Below are 22,347 nucleotides of genomic sequence, written 5' to 3' on the forward strand. Positions count from 1 at the left end.
TGAAAGTAGAGGGGGAGGAGAGGGTGACGAAGAAGGAAGATGTGGGGGAGACGTCTCGGTGATGTCAGCTACCAGAAGTGATGAAGTGTGTGATCTTCAGTTTTGTGACAGGAACCTATCCTTAACAACAACAAAGGATAACAGAGAAATCCTATGATATATGATACAGAGTGCTGATGCTAAACAGCACATAGTTTGTGGTGAAGAAAAAATTAGTTTCTCTTTAGAAAACAAGAAAAAAACCCTGTGTCTTGTCTCCTAATCAAAACACCTCTCTAGCTGCTTGGTTCATGTGGTATAAAATAGTCCTAGTAAACAGCCAAAAGTCATTCCCATGCACCCTGAGACTGGCACCTGCATCTGGTCTGTGTTTGCTACTTTGCATTTTAGCAGCACCTCTGTGTTTTTTGTGTGCCTTTTCCATTTATTTGGGAGAACCCTCCATACCACCATTGCCAAAGTCCTTCGCTCTCCTCCTTCAAACAGCTTCAAAGAAACCTCTTTTGCAGAAACAAAAGTAAAAATCTCCAGTTCCCATACTACCTAAAACCAGTGAGATTGCTGTCTACTGTCCTCACTAGTAGTACACTTTCCTGATGGATGGTTTTCCATTTTTTGTCATGTTTTATTATAGCCTGGTACATTTGGGTCTTTACCTTTGCTCCAGGTCTCTGGTGTCTTTTTCTGTTAAATACAGAATTCCAGCCAGTCCACAAACATGTGTTTTGTGAGTGTACTGTAATGTACAGGACTAACAATGGTATTTTTTTCCATCTTCATCCTGCCTTTTCTTAGAAAAGGTGAGAAAGTCCATGTGGCTCGGAGGATATAGGTAATTTTCTTTTGATCCACCTGTCATAGCAGAAGAGGCGGAGGGGAGGGAGGGCTCATGCAGAATCCATTGTCATAGACAGAGGTAATTCCTTTTCTGCTCCAGCCACCCAACTGCGTGGTAAACTTTTATCAAGGGGTTCTCCCCTCCCAGGATGGGCTCCACTGAAGTAAACCAGTCAACTGACTGCCTAAGTAAAAATGCCTGTGCCAAGCCACTGAAAAGGACAGAAACTGCTTTGCACCCATCATATTTCCATCCTATAAATAAGAATTTTGGCTTTCAGTCAAGTGAAAAATAAGGGATAGCTCTGTTTTTTTGGATTCAGTGCAGGTGTGTAAGAGGAGAAATTAAAGCAATTCAGCAAGTACTGGCATAAGTGTACTGCATGTTTTGCAATGACTGTCTCACAGAAGCAAAGACCAAAATCAGAACTGAAAATGAGAGTGAGAGAGAAAAAGCCCAGGCAAATCTACCAAATAGCGCTGCATGCCTTTCTTTATGGTTTGGATTTGGAGCTGTGGAGACAGAAGTCTCAAAGTTCCTACATGTTTTTCTGGCTGCTGTCTTCCAAGAGAAGGAGCGTTTCTGGGCATGCTGGCATGCAGAAGGATCCCGTGAGTCTGCAGAGGGGTGTACACCCACCTTCCCTGTGGAGGGGAATTGCTTGTCACTGAGTGTGAGTGTGACAAGCTGCTTCTTTCATGGGAGCTGCTATGTAGAAAATTGCTGAATCATTAATTGGGCTGCTACAACTTCAGTGCTGCAAGGAGCTTTTCTTCTCCTTTTTTATAAAATGCCTTTAACCAACAAATGGAAACCCTTGGAGCCGGTGTCCAGAAGACTGAAGGGAGGAATGGGAATTACAGAGTATCACTGTGGTCTACTTACACCGTTCCTTTGGCATATTCAAGACACATTCTGTGCTCAATTCTCTGTTGTATCTGCAGGCCATTGAAAGTCTTGTTGTGTCCCAGAATTGACCAGCAGTCAAAGGGGGCCAGGTAAGAGAGGAAAGACAGACATTGTGGGTCTGTGAGTGGATGTGCAGTTTTGCTGTTCACTGGCTTAGTCCATCCATCTGTGAAAGTGGCACTTTTTCATGGTGCCAGTGATAACTGATGAGATGGGAGTGGTTCAAACACCCAGAGCTTTAAAATTATCTCTGACATCCTGAATAATGTGAGGTCAGTCCATGGGGAGATAAACATTTTCTCTTGCTAAATAAAGTAGTGTGCATGGTGTGTCTTTCTTCTCTTTTGGAGCTTTTTCAGCCATTCCTGGAGGTGTCTCCATGACACACAAATCATGTGTGGATGTCAGAGATGAAAATGGAGAAGTATATTAATTGGAATGATGTCAGTGTGCAGTCAGGAGTCACACTCAACCCTTTATTTACTATGTCTGCAGTGCAATCACTGAAAGGAGAAACCATATGAACACATGCAGGCCTGATTCATGAGGGCTTTGGTTTGGTCCAAACCAGTCTGAGGAAACTCATGAGGCAGTTCCTACTTGGCTCAGTACAGGGGGATGCCTCTCCTGAATCATAAAATCATAGAATGTTAGGAGCTGGAAAATACCTTAGAGATCACCTAGTTCAATGCCCCCTGACATGGGCAGGGACATCTCCCACTGGACCAGGTTGTTCCAAACCCATCCAACCTGGTTTTGAACTGTCAAGGTTGGAACATTCACAGTTTCTCTGGACAACCAGTTCTGGTGCCTCACCACACTCACAATAAAGATTTTCTTCCTAGTATCCAGCCTAAATTTCCCCTCTTGGAATTTGTATTCATTCCTCCTTTTCCAATCACTACAGTTCCTGATGATGATCCCCTCTCCCTCCCTGAAGCTCCTTTCAGATACTGGAAGGTTGCTATGGGAGGGGCTCTAGTCCTCTTACCAACTTTTGGCTTTTCTCTGTACTTGCTCCAAGAGTTCCATGTCAGTGGCACCAGAACTGTATGCAGCACTTGAGGAGAGGAGAGGAGAGGAGAGGAGAGGAGAGGAGAGGAGAGGAGAGGAGAGGAGAGGAGAGGAGAGGAGAGGAGAGGAGAGGAGAGGAGAGGAGAGGAGAGGAGAGGAGAGGAGAGGAGAGGAGAGGAGAGGAGAGGAGAGGAGAGGAGAGGAGAGGAGAGGAGAGGAGAGGAGAGGAGAGGAGAGGAGAGGAGAGGAGAGGAGAGGAGAGGAGAGGAGAGGAGAGGAGAGGAGAGGAGAGGAGAGGAGAGGAGAGGAGAGGAATCACCACCCTCAGTCTGTTGACCATGCTGCTATAGATACAGCCCAGGGTATGGTTGGCTTTCTGGGCTGTGAGTGCACAATTCCTGTTCATGCTGAGTTTTTCATCAACCATCATGCCCAAGTCTTTCTCCACAGGGTTGCTCTCAATCACTTCACCAACTTGTTGGTGTCCCTGGGATTGCCACAACCCAGCTGTAGGCCCTTGCACTTTGCTTTGCTGAACTTCATGATTTTTGCATTGACCCACCTCTCAAACATGTCAAGGTCCCTCTTGATAGCAAAAACTCTAACAATGTTTGGGTAAAAGAGCAACCTTTACTTTTGAGGGCAATTTCCAGAAAGCCCTGTGTGACTTATTTTGAGATTGGCTTTCTCTCTCCTGTTCCTCCCAATCCAGCAAGTGAAACCAACATGTAAAACCCTAATAGGCGCAGTGAAGCATTAAAGTCTTGGAGTAAACAAGAGCTTTGTATCAGGTAGGCTTGCCTGGGTTTTCATTTGCTCCCTTTTTTGCTGCTTTCAGTTTTGGATGTAGTCATTATCTTTCGAAGGACACTGTCACATTTGTGCTCTTTGATTCCTAAATTCCTTCCAAAATGTTCCTTTCTTGCATATTCCCACAGGTAATTAGCTTGTTTTCTTACAACAGATACACTTATTCTATGGGAAGACTCTCCTACCCCATGTTGAACTCAAAACAAAACTAAACACTGGACTAGTAAAATACTCTCTATTTTTCTAGTATGGGGAATTTTTCTAAAATTTCCACCCTATGCAACACTGAGCAGCTCCATGAGCAGTGGTGTGAGCCTCTTGGAGGCAGGAAATCAGTGACAAAGAATTTCTACTTCTGACTTGGAAGCTATCTCAGGGGCTTGCAAATGAAATTACCTTAAAATACATTTACCAGCCTTCCCCTATGTTGTAAATACAGGCTGATTTGTACAAGTGTTATCAAAGGAAATCACACCTTTAGCAAATTTCCTTAACATTGCAAGTTCAGGGGATTCTATGATGCCCTCCACCCTGATACTAAGCCATACAACCATACAGCTATCCAATGAGGGACATATTTTAAAAACATACACTACTCAGGCAACTTGTGTGTCCTACATGCTTCCCCAGTCAGAAAAGTGTCAGTGTTTTAATCTTTTGCAAAACCTTTTCTATTGCTCATTCTTTCATAACTATCTTTCATTCCAAATCACATTTAAATTTCTGGGTTTGTTTAATTATTTTTTTTTATTACATGAAGAAAACCTGACCCTCTGTCTTCCTAATACTTGATTTCTGAATGTGTTTTGTATCCCTTCCCATTCAGCAATATCCTTTTATTGTATGTAAGATCTCCAGGAGAACCATGACTTTCACTATGATTCTGGGATCACTTTGCTCTGACATCTAGAAACTCCTCTTTTAATAACAACTAAAACCCACCAATTATTTAAATAATACCTTTGATCCAGAGATTGTGGAGCATTCCAGTGCCTCTGCAAGCAGAATCCTTCATCCACGCCTTGGGGCAGGTATCTCTGAAAGAGGGAGCAGCAGCTGCCTCAGGACACAGAGTCCCACTGCACAAATCATAGGACACAAACGTGTTCTCCCTGCAAGTGAAACTGCGGGGGAAATTCGGAGGGGAAGAACGTCATCAAACCAGAATTAGACATTCGTTTGGATTAGCTGTAGTGTTTGACTTCCACCTAAAGGACAGGTCAGGTGTACATATTTTTCCACACTTTAAGCCACAGAGCTGGCAAGTTGGTTGAACCACTTCTGCATCACAGGTACAATAGGTGACGTCTGTCCTTCTTTCCCAGCTCTTGCACTTGCATCAAGACTAGTAAAGCAAACTTGTCTGCTGGGAAGTAGCAATTGTTGGGTTCACTTCTCATCAAATCACGGCAGCCTGTTTGACTTTGCAGTGAAACAGAAAGGGAGCACAGGAGCACACCCCTGTTCCCACACAGGTCACAATTTAGAGGCGACAGCTGATTCACAGGTCAGTCAGTTGCTGGAGACTCTTCAAGGGCCATTGTAGAGAAGAGGGAATCTAAATGCCCCTTCCCAGGCTATCCCTCTTCCAAGCCTCCTATTTCTGCACAGGACACTTTGCCTGGAAATTGCATCATGGCTACACAATGTAGAACAGGCATAACTTCAAATAGCAGTTTGCAGGGCACCTCTGGTGTGAAGGTGTGTGCTCTACACAGAAAGATGAATCTGTATTTGATTTCCTAACTATACAAACACAGCTAACGAGGATTAACCACCACGCAATATATTCTATGCTTCGTCCTCTGATGTTAAATTCTTTATTTTCAGTAGGAATCTTTCAAAATCAGCTGGGCATGTTACACAAACTTCAAACTGCTTTTCAAACAGAAGGATCACTGATCAGGTGCTATTATCTTGCAATAAATTAATCTCAATTATTAAATGAAGATATGATATTCAGTAGCTCAGTTAAATGAGCCAAGCCTCTGTTCTAGTGCAGAAATCACTGTGGGAACACATACTGATTTTCTCACAGTGCTTCTTATGGCACATTAACTTTACAAAGGTAAAGATTCTGCTTTTTGGTTTTGGTTTCTCCCTTTAACCACAAGAACTCAGCTGTGAAGAAAGGACCTGATTCCCATATTCATTGGTGTAAATTAGGACCAGCCTCTTTAAAATGTGTATGATCACACAACATGCTAGAGATCCACTTTGGTCCTTTCACCCAGGTCCTGATTATAAACGTCCTGCTCCAGGAATTCAGGAAATGATTTTGCTGATGCCACCATAGGGTGGGCTCTGGCTCATTCTACTATGGCCTGGTCAGCTTGCTCTAGGAAGTAAGGGATGTGTGTGAAGCTGCTATGATAACAGCTGTGGCTCAAATGAAACAGAGCAGCTGTGGAGTCACTTCACTAGTAGCAATTATGTTTTTATGAAGGTGTGCTCCTACTTGTTTATAAGAGCATTACAAATGCTTGTGTCTGTAACTGTCCAAATCATTACCAGATAAAGAAAAAAGGCTAAAGCACTCAATCAAAAGGATTACTACAATACTGGGGAATGCCTTATTTCTTTCTCCAGTGTTTCTGTCTCAGCGGCAGCAAAATACTCCAGTATGGATCTTGCTTGATAACAGAAATGTTCACCCTTTCCTCTCTCCTCAGTGTCTGTCTTCCGCTGTGTGCAAAAAGCCCAGATCACAGAAAATCCGCCCTTTCCTATCACAAATACATTTGTGCTACTTATAGCAAGTACTCTCCGTGCAAAAGAAGCTTCCCCTTTTTAGGTTGAAATTCCCCTTTCAAGGCATATTTAATTCTCTCACAAGTGTCAGTGTTATTCACGGTGTCCCTGAGCTGCTGTGTAGCTCCAACCTTCACAAAAACCTTTGCTTGGATTTTGCCTGAAGGAAATAACCCTTTTTGAAGAAGACTAAGTTCTTATGGCTGGCAAATACCATTCACTTTTCTTTGCTTAAATGGGTCTTCGAATATAGAATACAGTTTTTTGGCAAAGACTAGAGTTACTACAATGAGATGAAAAAAAAGGCAGCCTGTCCTTCCCCCAGTACTCCACTGCTGAAAGTCACCAAGTTAATTTAAGAACTGATGACACAGTAAAAACACATCTGAATGGATTGTTATGTAAGAATAGTGATATCAGTACTGATTCTGTAATATTTATGGGAAACTGAAGAAATTTAAGGCCATATCTATGCCACAGCTGCCCTTCTTGTCATATTCTCATTGACTTTTCTACATGACAGAGTAAAGAAGTTGTGATTATGTGTTTGACTATTTATATGTATAATTCTTTGATAAATTGATAACTTCATTTTCTTGTACTGCCAATTTATCTACATGGAATTTGATTTCTCCTGTAATCTCATTTTGATTCTGCCAGCTTAGTAAAACTTTTTAAATTTTATCATCCATTTAGATTTGTTTCAAGTTGGCTTATGAGCATGCAGTGAGCCTCATAAAAGCCCAGCTTAATGAGTGCAGTTGTTCTTGCCAGCTGTAGATCAAACAATATTCACACCTGAGTCTCTTTTGTCTGAACCACACTTTATACATAACATTCAAAAAGGGGCTGCTTAGGGAGAAAAAAAATCCATCCTGTATCCTTTGCCTATTAAGTATCTGTATCTATTGCCTATTATTAGAAATGAATTCCAAATCAGTTTATGTATGCACGTTTTTCTTTGCCCAGGACAAACTACTCAACAGCTCTGATTAAAAATAGAGAAGTAGGCTGTTAGGAGTGAAGAAGGGAAGTTTTTTCTCCAGCCTTTAGCAATCAGAGAACTATAATTTACTTTTAACAGTTTCCTGTGAATGCAGCCAAAAGAATAATTTCTTCAACTAGATTGATTGAAGACTAATTGGATGTAATTTAAGTGTTTCCCAAACATATTCAGCAAAAATCTAAAACCTAGAAGCATTTACAGGCTTCAGATTTTTCCCTGCATGCAACTTAGTCTTGCAGTTAACAAGAAAAACAGAAGTGTATAGGATTTCCAGAGATGATGGAGTATCCTCCTCCCATTCTAAGATGTCACCAAAAGTAATGATGGATGAGACCTAAATATTGCACTGGAAGAAATCAAATTGGAAATGTTAAATATTCTTTGTCTTTCTGCCTACAGAGTCTCACCATTTATACTAAATGTCATACAAATTTATCGAATTCAGTTTTCATCTGAGTCAAATCCCTCACCAACCACGCGGGTTGCAGTTGGATTAAAAGGTAGTGCTTTTTGTATGAGCCTGGGTAACTTTTGATAAGATGGGTTGTGGTTCCTAGTTCATGATGAAACTTTTGCTATGCATTTACAGGTTAGCTTTACCTATACTTTTAGTGATTGCTGTGCTGGCAATGTATTGCATGTGATGCTCTCTTAAAAACTCTCTTAAAAACTTGTGACATCTGAAACAGGAAACCAATGTGTCCAAATCAGAAGAGACTCTAAAAAGTTTGAAGCAAGACAGAGACAGTGTGTAGTCAAGGAAAGAGAAACTAGATCAGGCTTTTATTGAAACACATAAAAACTACATGAGAAGATCATAGAGAGGCAGGGATTTTGCAAAATAGAATTAGGAGTTAGCAGCTGATAAGGTTTTTGAGAAGAAGTCAGTGGGAACACTCTAATAGTCTTAGGGAAAAAACATACGTCATGGTAGATCAGAAATAAAACATAAGTAACTATTCAGAAAGGCAGACTGAACTTGGAAGCCCAGGCTTAAGAGTGAATTTTCATCACAATTTCATCCACTTCTTTGTCCATTGCTAAAAGAAAGACCTTGAAGCTGAAATGGAAGAAATAACAAAGATAACAAAGTAAGGATTGAAAATAGATCTACAAGTTGGCACATACAGAAAGAGAAAACATGTTCTTTGTTGAAACTTGGCCACACAAAACATTGTGTATATGACTAATACAGCAGAACCCTAAAAGCTGACAGATATTTGGAAAGACGTTTCCTTGTAGTCTAGATTCCAGCTCTGAAAAGGTTCTCTAGGAGATATGTAGCAGCAAGGACAAGATGCTATGGTGTGCACAGACCCTCACTGAAATTTACAATTGTGCATCAGGGTTGCAGGTTAAAAAGGTTTGGCCATCTGGAGCTGCTTGAGATATTGCAATACACTTACATTATGAAAGGATTGAAGGTGCAAAAATTGATTGAAGCATATGGGGACACATGGGGACACAAGCCTGCCACCCACAGCATGGGTGTGAATGCTGCGAGCAGCCCAAACATGCTCAGCAGACACCCCAAGGTGACAGAGGGCCACAGTGAGGATTCCTGAAGTCATAATTTTTGTACACAAAGGTACTAATTACCAGATAATGTTAGAAAGATTTTACTTATGGTAGGCAGATGTTTTGTAGGTACTTTTCTGAGTGGGTAAAGCATGGAAAAAAGTGATCGAAGGCAAGCAGATCTGGTGTACTGAACCATGTGAGAATTTGGACAGGTTTTTTTGTTAGAAAGCTGGTATTGCGTTGTACTGGAAAGCAGGTAAAGGACATTCTGAAGGAAGGGGTCTCAGTGCCCTAAGAAATGGTGTGGCCTGAAAGTAAGTGCTGCCTTCCTTGGGAACCCCTGAAAGCTTTCAGAGGAACTGTGTGATTGAGTGCCTAAGGCTGAAGTAGCCACCAGGAAGGCAGGTGAAAAATCATGAGGAGCCCAAAACTGTGGTTGTGGCATCAGTGGCAAAGAGAGCCACCAATTTTACACTGACAGAACTCCTTTAGCCATATTTAGAATCTGAGTTTTCTGTTAAAAGCATAAGGCAAAATATTCTTTTTTATCCCCAGAGTATTAAATACTGATTGCAGAAATGATGTCTGAGTGATTAAAAAGCAAGATGAGTTCCATACAAATGTGTGTTACAGTAAACAACAGGGAAGCACCCAAGGCATTGTTAGGAGGTATCTCAACTCTAGAGATGGGATTAGGAAATTGTTTTAGCAAAGTTTCCCTAGAGTCTCTGGGTACCACCAAGGCCAAAACCTCTGCTTAGTGGCTTGAGCGTACAAAGCACAAAAAAGATTGAGAAACCAAGCTGTCTTGTTTCTGCTCCCACAGTCACAGCTCACTCAGAAATGAAAGGCATAGAATATTACCAAAATGGGTTGTACAGGACAAATCTTAAAATCTAGGGAAGGTGGTGATGTATTTTTTGCCATGAATTGATGAAGAAAGTTTTGTAGACACAGAAATATCTTTTATTAATTCAAATATTGGCAGAAAAAAGAGGAGGAGCCTCAAAAGGCTTTAAAAATGCCTGATAGCCTGTTTTCTTTTTCTTGTTTTATGAGTCGCTCTAATAGGAAACATGATCTCTCTACATATCTTGCTTCATTTATACTATCCTGGCTACATCAAGACTACTATTATAATTAAGGCTTTGAATGCCCACATCCAGAAAACAAGAAATGCTAAACGAAGTTCATGGGGAGAATGCAATGCTTCTAAATGGAAATTTTGGCAATTAGCACACTGAAGAGGCTGTCACCTTACTTGAGTCTATGGGAGAAGACTACAAAAATATGTCTTCAATCTGACCACTTTCTAGGGTATGGCTTTCTCATTCTATGCTAATAGGTACCTGATTTCCCTCAGGATTCCCAGTCTAAAGGCTTGTTCTCCTAATAGGCGCCTTCATCACCTCCTCTAAAAAAGAAGGATGCATCACTCTATCTTAATTACACAAGCAAATCCCTTTTCCCTTCTTTAGGAGGCTCAGGTTCATCAGGAGATTCTGACTCACCTTTTCACACTGCAGGATTACTTTTGTGTACCAGGCTAAAGACATTCCTCTAGTAGGACCAAATCCCTTCTGAACCAGCTTCACTTTGCACAGAAGAGTTACAAAATCTCTTGGTCAGAAAAGAAGGAGCATAATGTCCTCCATTTACCAGTGCTTCAAGTGGGATGTGGGAGCTCTGGATTCATGTTGCTGCCCCCAGGGTTGTATTAAGAGTTTTGTGTTAAGTATTACTATGCCAAATGCACAGGCAGTGGTTGGGGCTGTGAAAAGAAGGCCAGGAATGACCTCATCTTCGAAACTGCTTGCATCATGCAAAGCAATATTCCCCCTTTTTAATTCACAAGTTCAGGAGAGGTTGAGAATTGCCATCTACCAGGGAATAGCTGTCTACAGTGCTATTCCATAATGTGAGAGATGGAAGCATACCAGCATCTCACAGTCAGGACTGGGAATTAGCCTGCACCCTCCTTACCTCTGAATGAGAACTCTAGCCACTAAGCAACTGTAAAAATAGTCCCAATCCAATCGGCAGAGAGAGACATCATTCCTCTAACCATATTTCCAAAGGAATAAGCACCTGCAATCCAATTTTGTGCAGAGACTCATTCAATAAATATGTTCTGAGACAACCAACTACATCAAGTCCATCAAACAAGACAATGAGAGGGAAGTCTGGGACTGGGCCTTAGTAGGGCCTAAATTAGTAAACCGTCTCTAAGCATCTCAGGTTTTGTCACCTGGAAACCTGAAATCCTGGAGGCCCAAAGAATTTAGGCTAAATAACAGCTGGAAAGGGGCTTTTATATTTGTTAGTCTGTGTTGGATGCCTTACATCCAGCCCAGGAACCATCCTAAGTGCTGAGAGATTTCAGTGGATTTGTCCTAACTGGACAGACTTTTTCTCTCCTTTTATGGCCAGCGGCAGCTCCTGCACTGCTTTTTGTTATGTCTTTGACCACTGGTGAGTACCAATGTCTGCTGAAAATGACATCCCACATCTTCTCAACCCATACCATGGAAAAAACTTCTGGAGATTAAAGGAAATCTCATAAAAGGTACCTACTACAGTTCGTAGAAGCCATGGCCAGCAGTGCCTGGGAAAACCCTCTACCCTTGAGAAAAGACTGAGATTTAAAATTCTGCTGGTTTCAAGGTCCATTTTGGCAAGTCCTAACAGTTGTCCAGGAATGAGAACTCTCAGGCACACCCTGGCTGTTTTGATTCAGAGAAAGAAGGAATTGCTACTATGAGGCAGGGGAACTACATTTAAACTTCAGTCTTTAAGTTTATTTAATGGACTGGATCTTACAGGATGTTCCAGTTAAACTGGGAGCAAAGTTTATTTGATATATAATGCCTGCATTTTGAGAGACATGGATTAAAGCATCCAGTGCATTTGGAGAGGATTTCATTCTCATGGCATCTGGTTTCACAACTTGTTTAAACAAAATGCAATTCTTTGATGTGGAAGTGATGCTAACATGCAAGAGAATAAAAGACATGAAATTTAAATACAGGGAATGAGTTTACAAATACTTAACCCTGTATATATGCTGATGTACTGAAGTGCTCTTGTCTCATGCATCCTATATACTTATTCACTTTTTTTATATATTATGCCAGCTGGAAGAATTATGACATTGGAGACCACAGCAGAGATAATATCCTTTTCAATTCAAGTCCTCCCCAAGCATAAGACAATCTGGCAGTCCTCCTAATAAAAAATAAAAAACTGTCTGAAAATGGAAGAAAATTACTGCAGCCTCTTCTGCAGTGTAAGTCCACTGTGTGGAAATATTATCAAAGGAGAAATATAAGATTTTACTCTTGAAGGTTTTTAGGGGTTTTTTATATATACCTTACAATAAAATAAACTCATTGCTGAAAAATTGAAATAATCACCTAAGTTGACAATTTATAATCTCTCAATCACTTTTGTGCATTTTTTAAAAATAAATACTGTGAATGACTAGTTTCTTTGAAGCCATTGCTTGGAGACAGCAGTAAAATAATAAACTCCTTTGGACAAAGCTTATGTATTTAAAGCTGTCTTTCCATACTCTCCTATCTAATGCTCTGCTAATGCTGGTTTTACTTGCTTAACTAAACTAATTAATTCACCTGCAAAAAATTCTTTTGCCAGGGGTGACCTTCCTTTGTCTAGGGTGAATAAAATGACAAAATTCTCCTGACCCTTTGCTGCTAATAGGACTAAAAATGATTGAAAAATCATTCAGACAGTACAAAATATTGGCAGGTGCAATGGGAGTATCAATGAAGTCAGAGAAAATATTGGTGAATTAGATCATCAATGAAACTGAAGAGTCAGAGGAAACTAAACAGTGAGAGGAACTGACAGCATCATCAATTCACCTCTTATCCTATGTGGGATTTGACAAAAGAGCTGTGCACTAATCTCCTTATCCTGAAACCTTCCTATTTTGAGACCCTTCTATCATGGCTTTAAAAGAGGTTGACAACATGCAAACTTCTAGCAGAAGAGCTCAATTTACAGGGTTTGACATGAGGCTAAATTGAAGACAATCCCCTGAAGTTAAAGTGGACAGAGAAAGGAGAGGAAACAGCATATTTCAGAGATGCACATTATGACATCTCTCAATACATCTGAGCAGTTGAAGAGGAAGGAGGATCCCATCCATAAGGGTAAGCAGCACAGGAAGTTTCCTCTTGGACCAACAAGATGCAGATTACTGCTGTCCTGGGGCTAGTCCAAAGCAGATGTCAGCTCAAGGCTCTGCAAACTTGACTACAGATAGTTATCTTCCTGGTGAGTAGTATTTGTAACCTTTAGAAACCGTGATTAAGTGTGTCTGCATGACAACTTGTGCACATCCAAATATGTAGAAATTGCTGTCTTAAATCATGTTGCATTGCAAGGGTTGGAAACTGTGTTTGCAGTGTATTAGGTTGCCAACATGGGAAAGAGAGGGTTTTAAGCCATTTTGAATGGAACAAGGGCAATTAGGTTAAATAATGGAAAATTGCCTAAGTCGCTCAACAAACAGCAATTCTGATAAGCCTAGCAGCTGCCTCAAGGAGGCTGAAAGAAGGTTATGTTTGTTACACTGCCATTATCATGCATTCTTAAGTCTCAGACAGGTAATTTCACAATCTGAATCCCACTTGTGCGCATATAAAGTGCAGCTGTTAACTTCATAATGTATATTAAAAGTATATGAATTCACTATATTGCTGTTATCATTTAATTTGAGATCTATCTTGCTTTATTTTATATAGCTTAATGGGTAATATTGGGTTTAGACTTCTTCGTTTATTAATAGGTAATCACCCTTGTAAAAGGCTCTCAGGCACAGGGTTTTTCCCTTTCAGGAATGCAGTAAGGTTATAAAAGCTATAGTAATTCTGCTGGTAAATATTTATTCCCATGTCTTGATGTGTACCTGTGTTCTTCACAGGACATTATACACTTCTTTGTAAGACACTTGCCTACCTTAGGTTTTAGGACTCTTAGATGCCTGCATATACCTGTGTGTCAGTGAGTACTATGTTAACAGGGTATGAATAAATACTAAAAAAAATCTAGCTATTTCTAATTAAATATAACTTCAGAAGGTTTAATGGACTGTATGTGGCATTATGGTCTCCTAAAAATCTATTTGGTCTACACTGCAGTTCCCACTGCATTTTGTCATCAGTCATCATTAGGCTCTACTTTTTTTTACTACTGTAACTTCTAGAACTTGAAGTATTTCACCTTGAATTTGCATTATGTATAACAGCCAATGGAACTTGAAATATTCTTCAAGGTGATTTAATGTGCTTCTGGTACCTCATCACAGACCTGTCAAACAAAAGTGAAAAGCTGTGGAGTTTATTAGCAATGCTGTAAATATTTAGTCCACCAGAATATGCCAAAAAATATGTAATTGACAAAGATGTTTTTTATACATTCTAGATTTACATTTTTATTGCAAAGGCAGGCTCTTCAAAACTCAGAAATTGCTGCATATATTATAACGCTCCACCTGCCTTGCCCAGTGCATTCATTCATGTAGGCTTGAAGGAATCAATTTACAAAAAACAGTATTGTGCAAGAATGGCATCATCAGAACTTCACTAATTGAGGCAGAAGTATCTGCTTATGTGTAGTACCATTCCTTCCATACACCGGCACCTCCTTCAGTGCACTAGTTCTGTTATGTACTATTTATATCCTACAAAAAGTCGGGAGCAGCATTGGAGTACCTCACTATGGTGGCATACTAACACTTGAAATAAGACATATTATCAAGGATTTTGTTTTCATGAAGCATAAAGGCTGGATTCCAGTCTGGTGAGGAAAAGACCTGAAGAAATGGTATAGCCTTAATAAAAAGACATTTTAATTTCACTGATATTATCAATTACATTGACCTGCTGAGATGTTAACGATGTGAATGTTAACACCTCTGGTTATGATGTGATTAAGACAGATAGAGAAGAGAAAAAGAGTTTCAGAGGTAGGACTGTACAGTGAAGATACAATTACCTTGTTTTAGGTCCATAGCTCATAGAGCCATGAATTATTTAGGTTGGAAGGGACCTCTGGGGGTTATCTGGGGAACCTCCCTGCTCAAATTAAGTATAATTAAATTCGGTTGCTCTGGACCATTTCTAATTGAGTTTTGAACACCTCTTGGGAAGGAGATCCTTTAACCTCTCTGGGCAACCTCTTCCAGTATCTGACCACTCCCAAGGTAAAAAAATAAACCCAAATCACACCAAGAAAAGGTGATCTATAATTGAATTTTTTCATGTTCTAACTTGTGTTTTTTGCCTCTCAAGTTATTGCTGTGTAGCTGCAGCAAGAGATGAACTAGGCATGAAGATTCCTGAATGTCTGTAGACCAGTGTGCCAACTAACACTGGAAAATGCAGTGAGGCAGCAGGCTGGAAGGAGAGAATAAGAGAAAGATGAAAAAGGCTGACCTCTTAGAAGGTTAGAAAACCTGCAATTACATTGATGAGTTATACCTAACCAAGTTTCTGTTATGGGCAGAATTCAAATCTGCACTGTTATGGGGAAATTAAAAACTGAAAGGTTTGGAGTTACCAATTAAACGTCAATAGAGTTTCATTTTTGTTCAAAGAATTTCACACTCTCTGGGCAGAAGGGACCTCCCTGCTCACCTAGGCTGACCCTCCCCATGCAGAGGCTGGATGAAGTTTTTTCAGAACTAGATCAAAGAATGTTTTAAAAAAATCTAATCTTGTCTTCTGCATTCAAAGGGATGGTGACCTAAACGCTTCTTCCAAAAAGTCGGTAAAATGTCACTTACATAACTTAAAAGCTTTACCTCATAAGATAAATATTTTGGACTTCACTACAAGGAATAAAGATGAAAGTTGCTGAATTGGAAGCTGGTGGTTTCCAAGAGACCAGTGTTCAAGGTCTGATTATATTTAGCATGGCCAATCACATGAAGCACAGCTTCAAAAGCTTTAATTTATGAAATCTCAGGAAAGTTATAAGGAAATCTGTTTGGGTAATATATCTGGGCAGAACAATGTACATGGAAGATGATGGCTCTTGAGGAGCGTTTATTAGCTGTCCAAAAGTCACTGTCAAAGAAAAGAACATTGGTACTGTTTACAGTTGTTAAGGGAAAGCCATGATTAGAAATAAAGAAGCAATTTTTAGCAAATGAAAAAATTGGATACAGGCCAGAAGAATGACCTAAATGAGGAGCCACAAATCATGGGAAATTGATATGGGAAGACAAAGCTGCCAAAGAAGAAGATCTTTGACTGGAAAGTCAAACGGGACTATAAAGTTAAGAGCATAAATATAAAAAAACCCCCAACAAACTCCGCCCTCAAGCCCTAAAAATGTTTGACCACAGGTAGATAAAGCTCGTAAAATTGCTTTTAATGGTGCAGAAAAGACAGAATAATAATTTCCTTATTATATTTGGAAGAAAGCAGTGGGACACATGTATATCAAATGAACTGCTTTCTGACCCACTATTTCTTGGCCTGTTAAGTAAAAGATGCTAACACTGATAGTCTGCAGGCCCAGTTTATTTGCTCCTATGAGTTATAAAAGTATTGGCCAACTTGACTTCTGCACCTTTGATAATTTTAACAAATATGGGAATGATGAAAAAACCCCTAGAAAATCGTGTCTTAGTCATAATATTGTGTCAATATTCAGAGAATGAGAATGATACTGCTAATTATAACTTAGTTAGCCTGATTCAGTCATGGTAAAATAAGGGAAAAGCGGTTAAGGGATTAGCTGAGAAAGACCTGAGGGGTGAGATTATAATTAATGTCAGTTAGCATGTTTTTAGGGAAATGAGTCAGATCAAACAGTTGCACTGGGAAGACAGCAGGAAACACCAATAAAGGCAACTCCGTTGATACACAATATACAGATGCTCATAAGGCAGTGGATTCAGTACCCCATTAGACTGACCTAAACTTTGCATAGTGCAGTGAGAAGGGAACCCATATACACTGGGTCAATAACTGGCTGAACGAGGGCTCCCAGCATCTGTTTACAAAGCAGAAGCTGAGCAATTGCGCTTTGCTCCTCGGAAGCAAGCAGCAGCTGGCAGTGGGCTCGTCAGGGCTGTGTGCTGTGGGCTCCTCTGAAACTGCTGCTGGGGCTGGGCACACGCTGGGACTGGGCACACACTGGGGCTGGGCACACGCTGGGCCTGGGGCTCTGCTCAGTGGGGTCCCTGTGCCGTGGGAGCAACTGTGAGGAGCCCAAGGACTCTCATGGTGATAAGTCTAGCACAAAACCGTAGGTAAATGGACCACAGCTTCTTCCCCAGATGGTTTTGAATAAAAATGCCCACTCTGTCAGCAACAGAGTGGAAGACTCTGGTTGACAGTTCATTCACGTGGACAAATAGCTCAGAGGAGCTTGGTCAGAGGGTCTGATAGCCATGGACTGGCTCTTCTTGGGCAGGAAAGCCAACTTGATTCTTCCCTGACTGTGGCAAGAATGCCCCAGAAAGATATTTTCAAAGTCTCCCTACCTAATTTAGTCAGAACTTTTCTTTTTCAATTCATTTTTCAAGTTGGAAACGGTTTAGAGATAAGATTGTAACACAACAGGAGTTCCCCCCGCTTTCCTGATGAGAACTGCTGAAATTTGTTTTGCTTAAACTTAACAGAAGAAAATTCAGCAACTGGATAAACCAGGCATGGGGGATTTTTGTCAGAAGGTAAGTACGGGCAATTGTAAACAGGAGAGTTGAATTTAAACTTTATGCATCCTTACTAAAATGAGCATTACTTATTCAATGAAACTACATTTTAGATGATATATCTTTTGTTTAGCCTCAATTTTTCAATTAGTTTCTTTTTTTTTTTTTTTTCCCCTAAAAAGGGGCTCAGGGTAGGCATATATTTCTTTGCTTCCCACAATCTGTCCATGCGCACTGAGCAGAAGCAGACTAAAGGGAATTTTGGAAGGATTTTTCAGAATGAATCTTGGGTGCTTTCTCCTTAGGTGCATTTCTCTTTCAGTAATGATAAAGAAGTACCACAGTGGAACATTTATTCTGACCTGTGGGGAATGTGTCATGATTTGTTTGATTTGTTTCCTGCTTGAAGACTGATGAAGCTGCTAGCATGTGAAGCTCCAGTTGTTGGCCATGCTGACAAAAAGGGAATTTGTAGTTTTTAAGAACTGTCATTAATCATACCTCGTGTCAGGGAGGGAAGAATGCAGCAGTGCCAGCAGATTTCTAAAGAAAGCTGACAAAATGGGGAGTGGGACTAAAGAATTGTCTGTGCCTGGCTATGTGGCTATTTGATGCCATGTGGGTAGAATGTGCTGGTGTCCCAGGTAAAGGGGATTCCCAGGCAAATGCAGATGGGAAGCTGAGCTGCTGATTCAGAAGGTAACTTTCACAATACACGTGCCTTTGGGAGAGGTGTGGAAGGTGGAAGCAGGTTGTTTGCCCAACCTTTTCACTCTTTGCTTCCCAGGGTCTGTGCCAAGACTGTTTTGTATTTGTGTACCTTAGAATTATTTTTAAAGTGCTTCAAATTAGTTTCCTAATACATTTCAGTTGTTAAATAATGTCTGTGAGGGATATGAAGTAGCTGATGACAGAGAACATCCAAGATTTATGTGCTGTCATTAGCTGTTCATGAAGTTTAGTGCTATAAGCCATATTTAAAAGCCTTCTGTCTAATGTAAACAGTACATTTCTTCTACCTGTTGGTAACTAGGTAAATAGACCTGAAAAAAAGTGCAATAGCAGAAAGAGAACCATTCCAGACACAGATCTACACTAAATATTACAGACCTTTGCATTATTTATTATGGGATATCCATGAACAATCTCTGAATCTCTGCCTTGAGAAAAATTCAGCCAAAGCTAAATTTCAAGCTCTACACTAAAAAAAACCCCAAAACATAAAACCTGAATGCTGGTACTTTAACAGTAGCATTTGAGCAGAAACGAATGGCTGTAAATTAGTCCAAGCAAATTTACAACAGATGCTAGAAGATTTTAATCACTGAAGAACGAATTTCTGGAACATCCTTGCACACTGAGATGTAGGTGCAACCGAGGCTGAGTCAAATATAGCACAAAAGAGGCAGAAAATGTGGGTATGGTATGTCATAAACTCATAAAAATGCAGCTGATATATTGAGAAGCTGATAGACCTGATGATGGGAGAATGATGGGCTGGGAAATGTGTCAGTTTAGCCACAGGATTTCTGCCAGAATTGCTCCTCTATGCAAAAGCAGGCAGAGTAGGAGCAAGCAGGAGGAGCACTGCAGGCCTGGCAATATCTAGTCAGCTCCTTGTGTCTGTGCAGAAATGTCACAGCTGCAGAGCATGCTATGAAAGTTTTGTGAGGCAGTGTCTCCCAAACACATGAGAAGAACAAGTCTTTAGTATTGTAAAAAATCTGCAAGTTACAGTGATCTCCAAGGCCTTCTATAAATATTCTTTTGTCTCTGGGAGACATCTCTTTCCTGCGAATACGACTCTGTGTGATGCAACCGGCTCGCTCAGATCTGGGTCAGGTTTGTTAAGGAAGCTGATTTTCTGTACTTGCATACACCTTGTTAAGGCCAAACACATGTGCTTCCCCTGAGATTCTGAATGAAACTCACTGGTTCCCTGGGTGTACCCATGTAGTCTTATCTCACTGCGCTGCCTTTTCTCCGAATCAATGCTGCCCAAATACTTGGTTCTTGGAATTTCTCCCCCAGTGTGGCATTTTACTCTTTGACATTTTGAGCTTGTTCCATGTCTATAATAATTTTGCTTCAGTTACTTCTATTTCTGCTTTCACTTTCCTTGACAGTGTTCTGTCTGTTCTATATGTTAGAATATGAATTTTTTGTGCCTGGTTTTATTAGGTATTCTCAGACATTGCACATCTTTCTTTTATCCTGCTTACAAGAACCTTGCTCCCAGTTATTCCATCTTTAACCCAAATATTTCCCTGCCTTGTATGTACATCTCTGTGAACTACTTGGGCTTATCACTACAATGGCTGGTATTTCAACATTTTCTGCTATATATGCTCAAACAATGTCAGCCGCTGTTTTGCTGACATTGTTTGGCATGTTTATTTATTTTGCTTTTTGTTTTCTCTAGTCTTTACTGAAATAGCTTTAAATGGTTGTTTAGTATCATGTCATCTGTGCCTTTCAAAGACCTTTGGGATTTTGATTCAGTTGTCACTCAGATAATTCTTTTTTAATGAATCACTAGTTTCTGATCATTAATGAATAGCTCTGATTAAACCAACCAACCAACCAACCAACCAACCAAAAAACCCAAAACCCAAAAACCCCTACACCCCACAACAAAACTCTTCAGGGTGAGAGGGAAAATCCTACTTCCTCTTTTTATTCTGAACTCTCTCTGAGAAAATGGACATTTCTTCCTTTGGACATAATTCATACCTCTTCATTGGCCTTTCAAATCAATGTTTTCTTTTATTTCCCTATACAAAAGGCAACAAATACACCCCAAACCAGTGCCAATTCTTTAATGGTCATCTCTTTTACTAGTCCGAACGATTTTCATGTACAACAGAAAGTGCTGGTTGAATTTGATCTTTTTCAAGATTTCATCAGGATCTCATAGTTATTAAGCTGCCATGTTATTTTCACAGTACCACCCCAGAGAGGTTGAAACTCTGCATTTATTGTGATTTTTCTGTACCAAGGCTAGTGATTTTTATCTAACGTCTTAGAGTTATAAAATCACTTAGGTTGGGAAAGACCCTTAAGATCATCAAGTCCAACCATAAACTTGACACTGTCAAGTCCAGCATTAAACTATGTCCCTAAGTGCCACATCTACATGTCTTTTACATACTCCCAGGGATAGTGACTCAGCCTCTTCCCTGGGCAGTCTCTTCCAATGCCTGGGCCCAGAACTGGACACAGCACTGGAGGTGTGGCCCCACCAGTGCTGAGTACAGGGGGACAATCCTTGCCCTGATCCTGCTGGACACACCATTGCTGATACAGGCCAGGTGCCATTGGCCTTCTTGGCTACCTGGGCACAGCTGGCTCATGTTCAGTCAATCAGAACCTCCAAATCCTTCTCTGCCAGGCAGCTTTCCAGCCAGTCTTTCCCAAGACTGTAGTGTTCCATGGGGCTGTTATGACTCAAGTGCAGGATCTGGCAACATCTTCAACTGCCTTGATCTTTTTTCTATATTTACTGGGACTAGTGGTTTCCATTTTAAGGGCTCTAATGCATTGAAGTCCTATTATATATAAATTTTAGGTAACAAAACCACAAACAGTGAGCACAGCACTCATGCTGCTACCTTTTATTCTAGCTTTTGACTTGGCCACCGTCCCTGAAGGAGTATGTGACTATCTAGCAATGATACAACACAATAACCTGTCAGCAGTTATTTAACTATTGGATGGAACGTAAACTTCCACTGCAGCATTTATAGGGAGGCTGGATAGGCTCTCTGAGGCATGAAAAGACTAAATGTATAGCTCTGAAGACGTTCAGGTAAGATCAGCAGATTTTTATTCATGCTTGAGAGAAGGGATGAAGTTGGCTTCATTCTTCCTGAGGGGAGACAGCTCCGTGTTCTTAGTTTTCAGAGTGTGTGCTCACATGTGGGTGTTTCTGGAAGGGGAAAGAAGAGAATGTATAATGATGGTGAAGGTATATAATCACAGATACAGTAGAGCAGAAGTTCCTAGTCTCCTGTCTCCAGGCATTTTCATCAACAGCAGCAACAGCGGTCATCACAACCAGTAGAAGCAGGCACAGAAGCAGCTTTTTTCTTCACCCACTGTCCCGTGCCTAGATTTCACCAGAGAAGCTCTGTTTCTGGATCCAGAATTTCAAACTCGCTGGAACAGGAGAATTTCTAAGTGTACCTAGTAGATCCAAGTAACTGCAAGTCTCCTGCATAGTTGTTCCAGCTGGGGGGGCTGTGTATCTGAAAGTCAGGGTGGTTTCAAGCACACACACCTCACACAGTTGCTGCATACCTGTCAAGTAGAGCTCGTGCCATGAGGATGTACTGGACTCAATTACCTTCTGTCTGCTACTCTGCCAGTGAAGCCTGAACAGCATTTTAAGTAAATTATGGGTTCCTTGTGTGTAAATGACTTGGATTCATATCTTTATAAATGCAGCATGATCAAAAAGGTCAGGCTTACTACTCACTCACACCTATGTGCATCTGGGAAATTCCAGACCAGCAGTGGGAGGCCACTCAGGCTCACATGGCACAGCTGGAATACAGGCAGAGATCCTGTGGGATTTGTGGCTAGAAAGCCTCATGCAGTGGAAGGGGGGAGGGTACTAGAAGTTCCTAACTAGAGGCACTTTGGAGATGCAATGTAGGGCCTTTGCTGGATACATTTCCATTGCAGCTTCTGCAGGGAAGCCCTGCAGTGCTAGTCTGATGTTTGGGTATGTGTAATTACAGACCCACGCACAAGCTCAGTTAGAAGATGGTGGGTGGGAAGAGCAGTGACCACCTGAGGGCTGGG

This window comes from Chamaea fasciata, unplaced genomic scaffold (assembly GCF_029207755.1).
Source record: "Chamaea fasciata isolate MVZ Bird 193981 ecotype frontalis unplaced genomic scaffold, bChaFas1.0.hap1 SCAF_2, whole genome shotgun sequence".
NCBI classification, from domain to species: domain Eukaryota; kingdom Metazoa; phylum Chordata; class Aves; order Passeriformes; family Sylviidae; genus Chamaea; species Chamaea fasciata.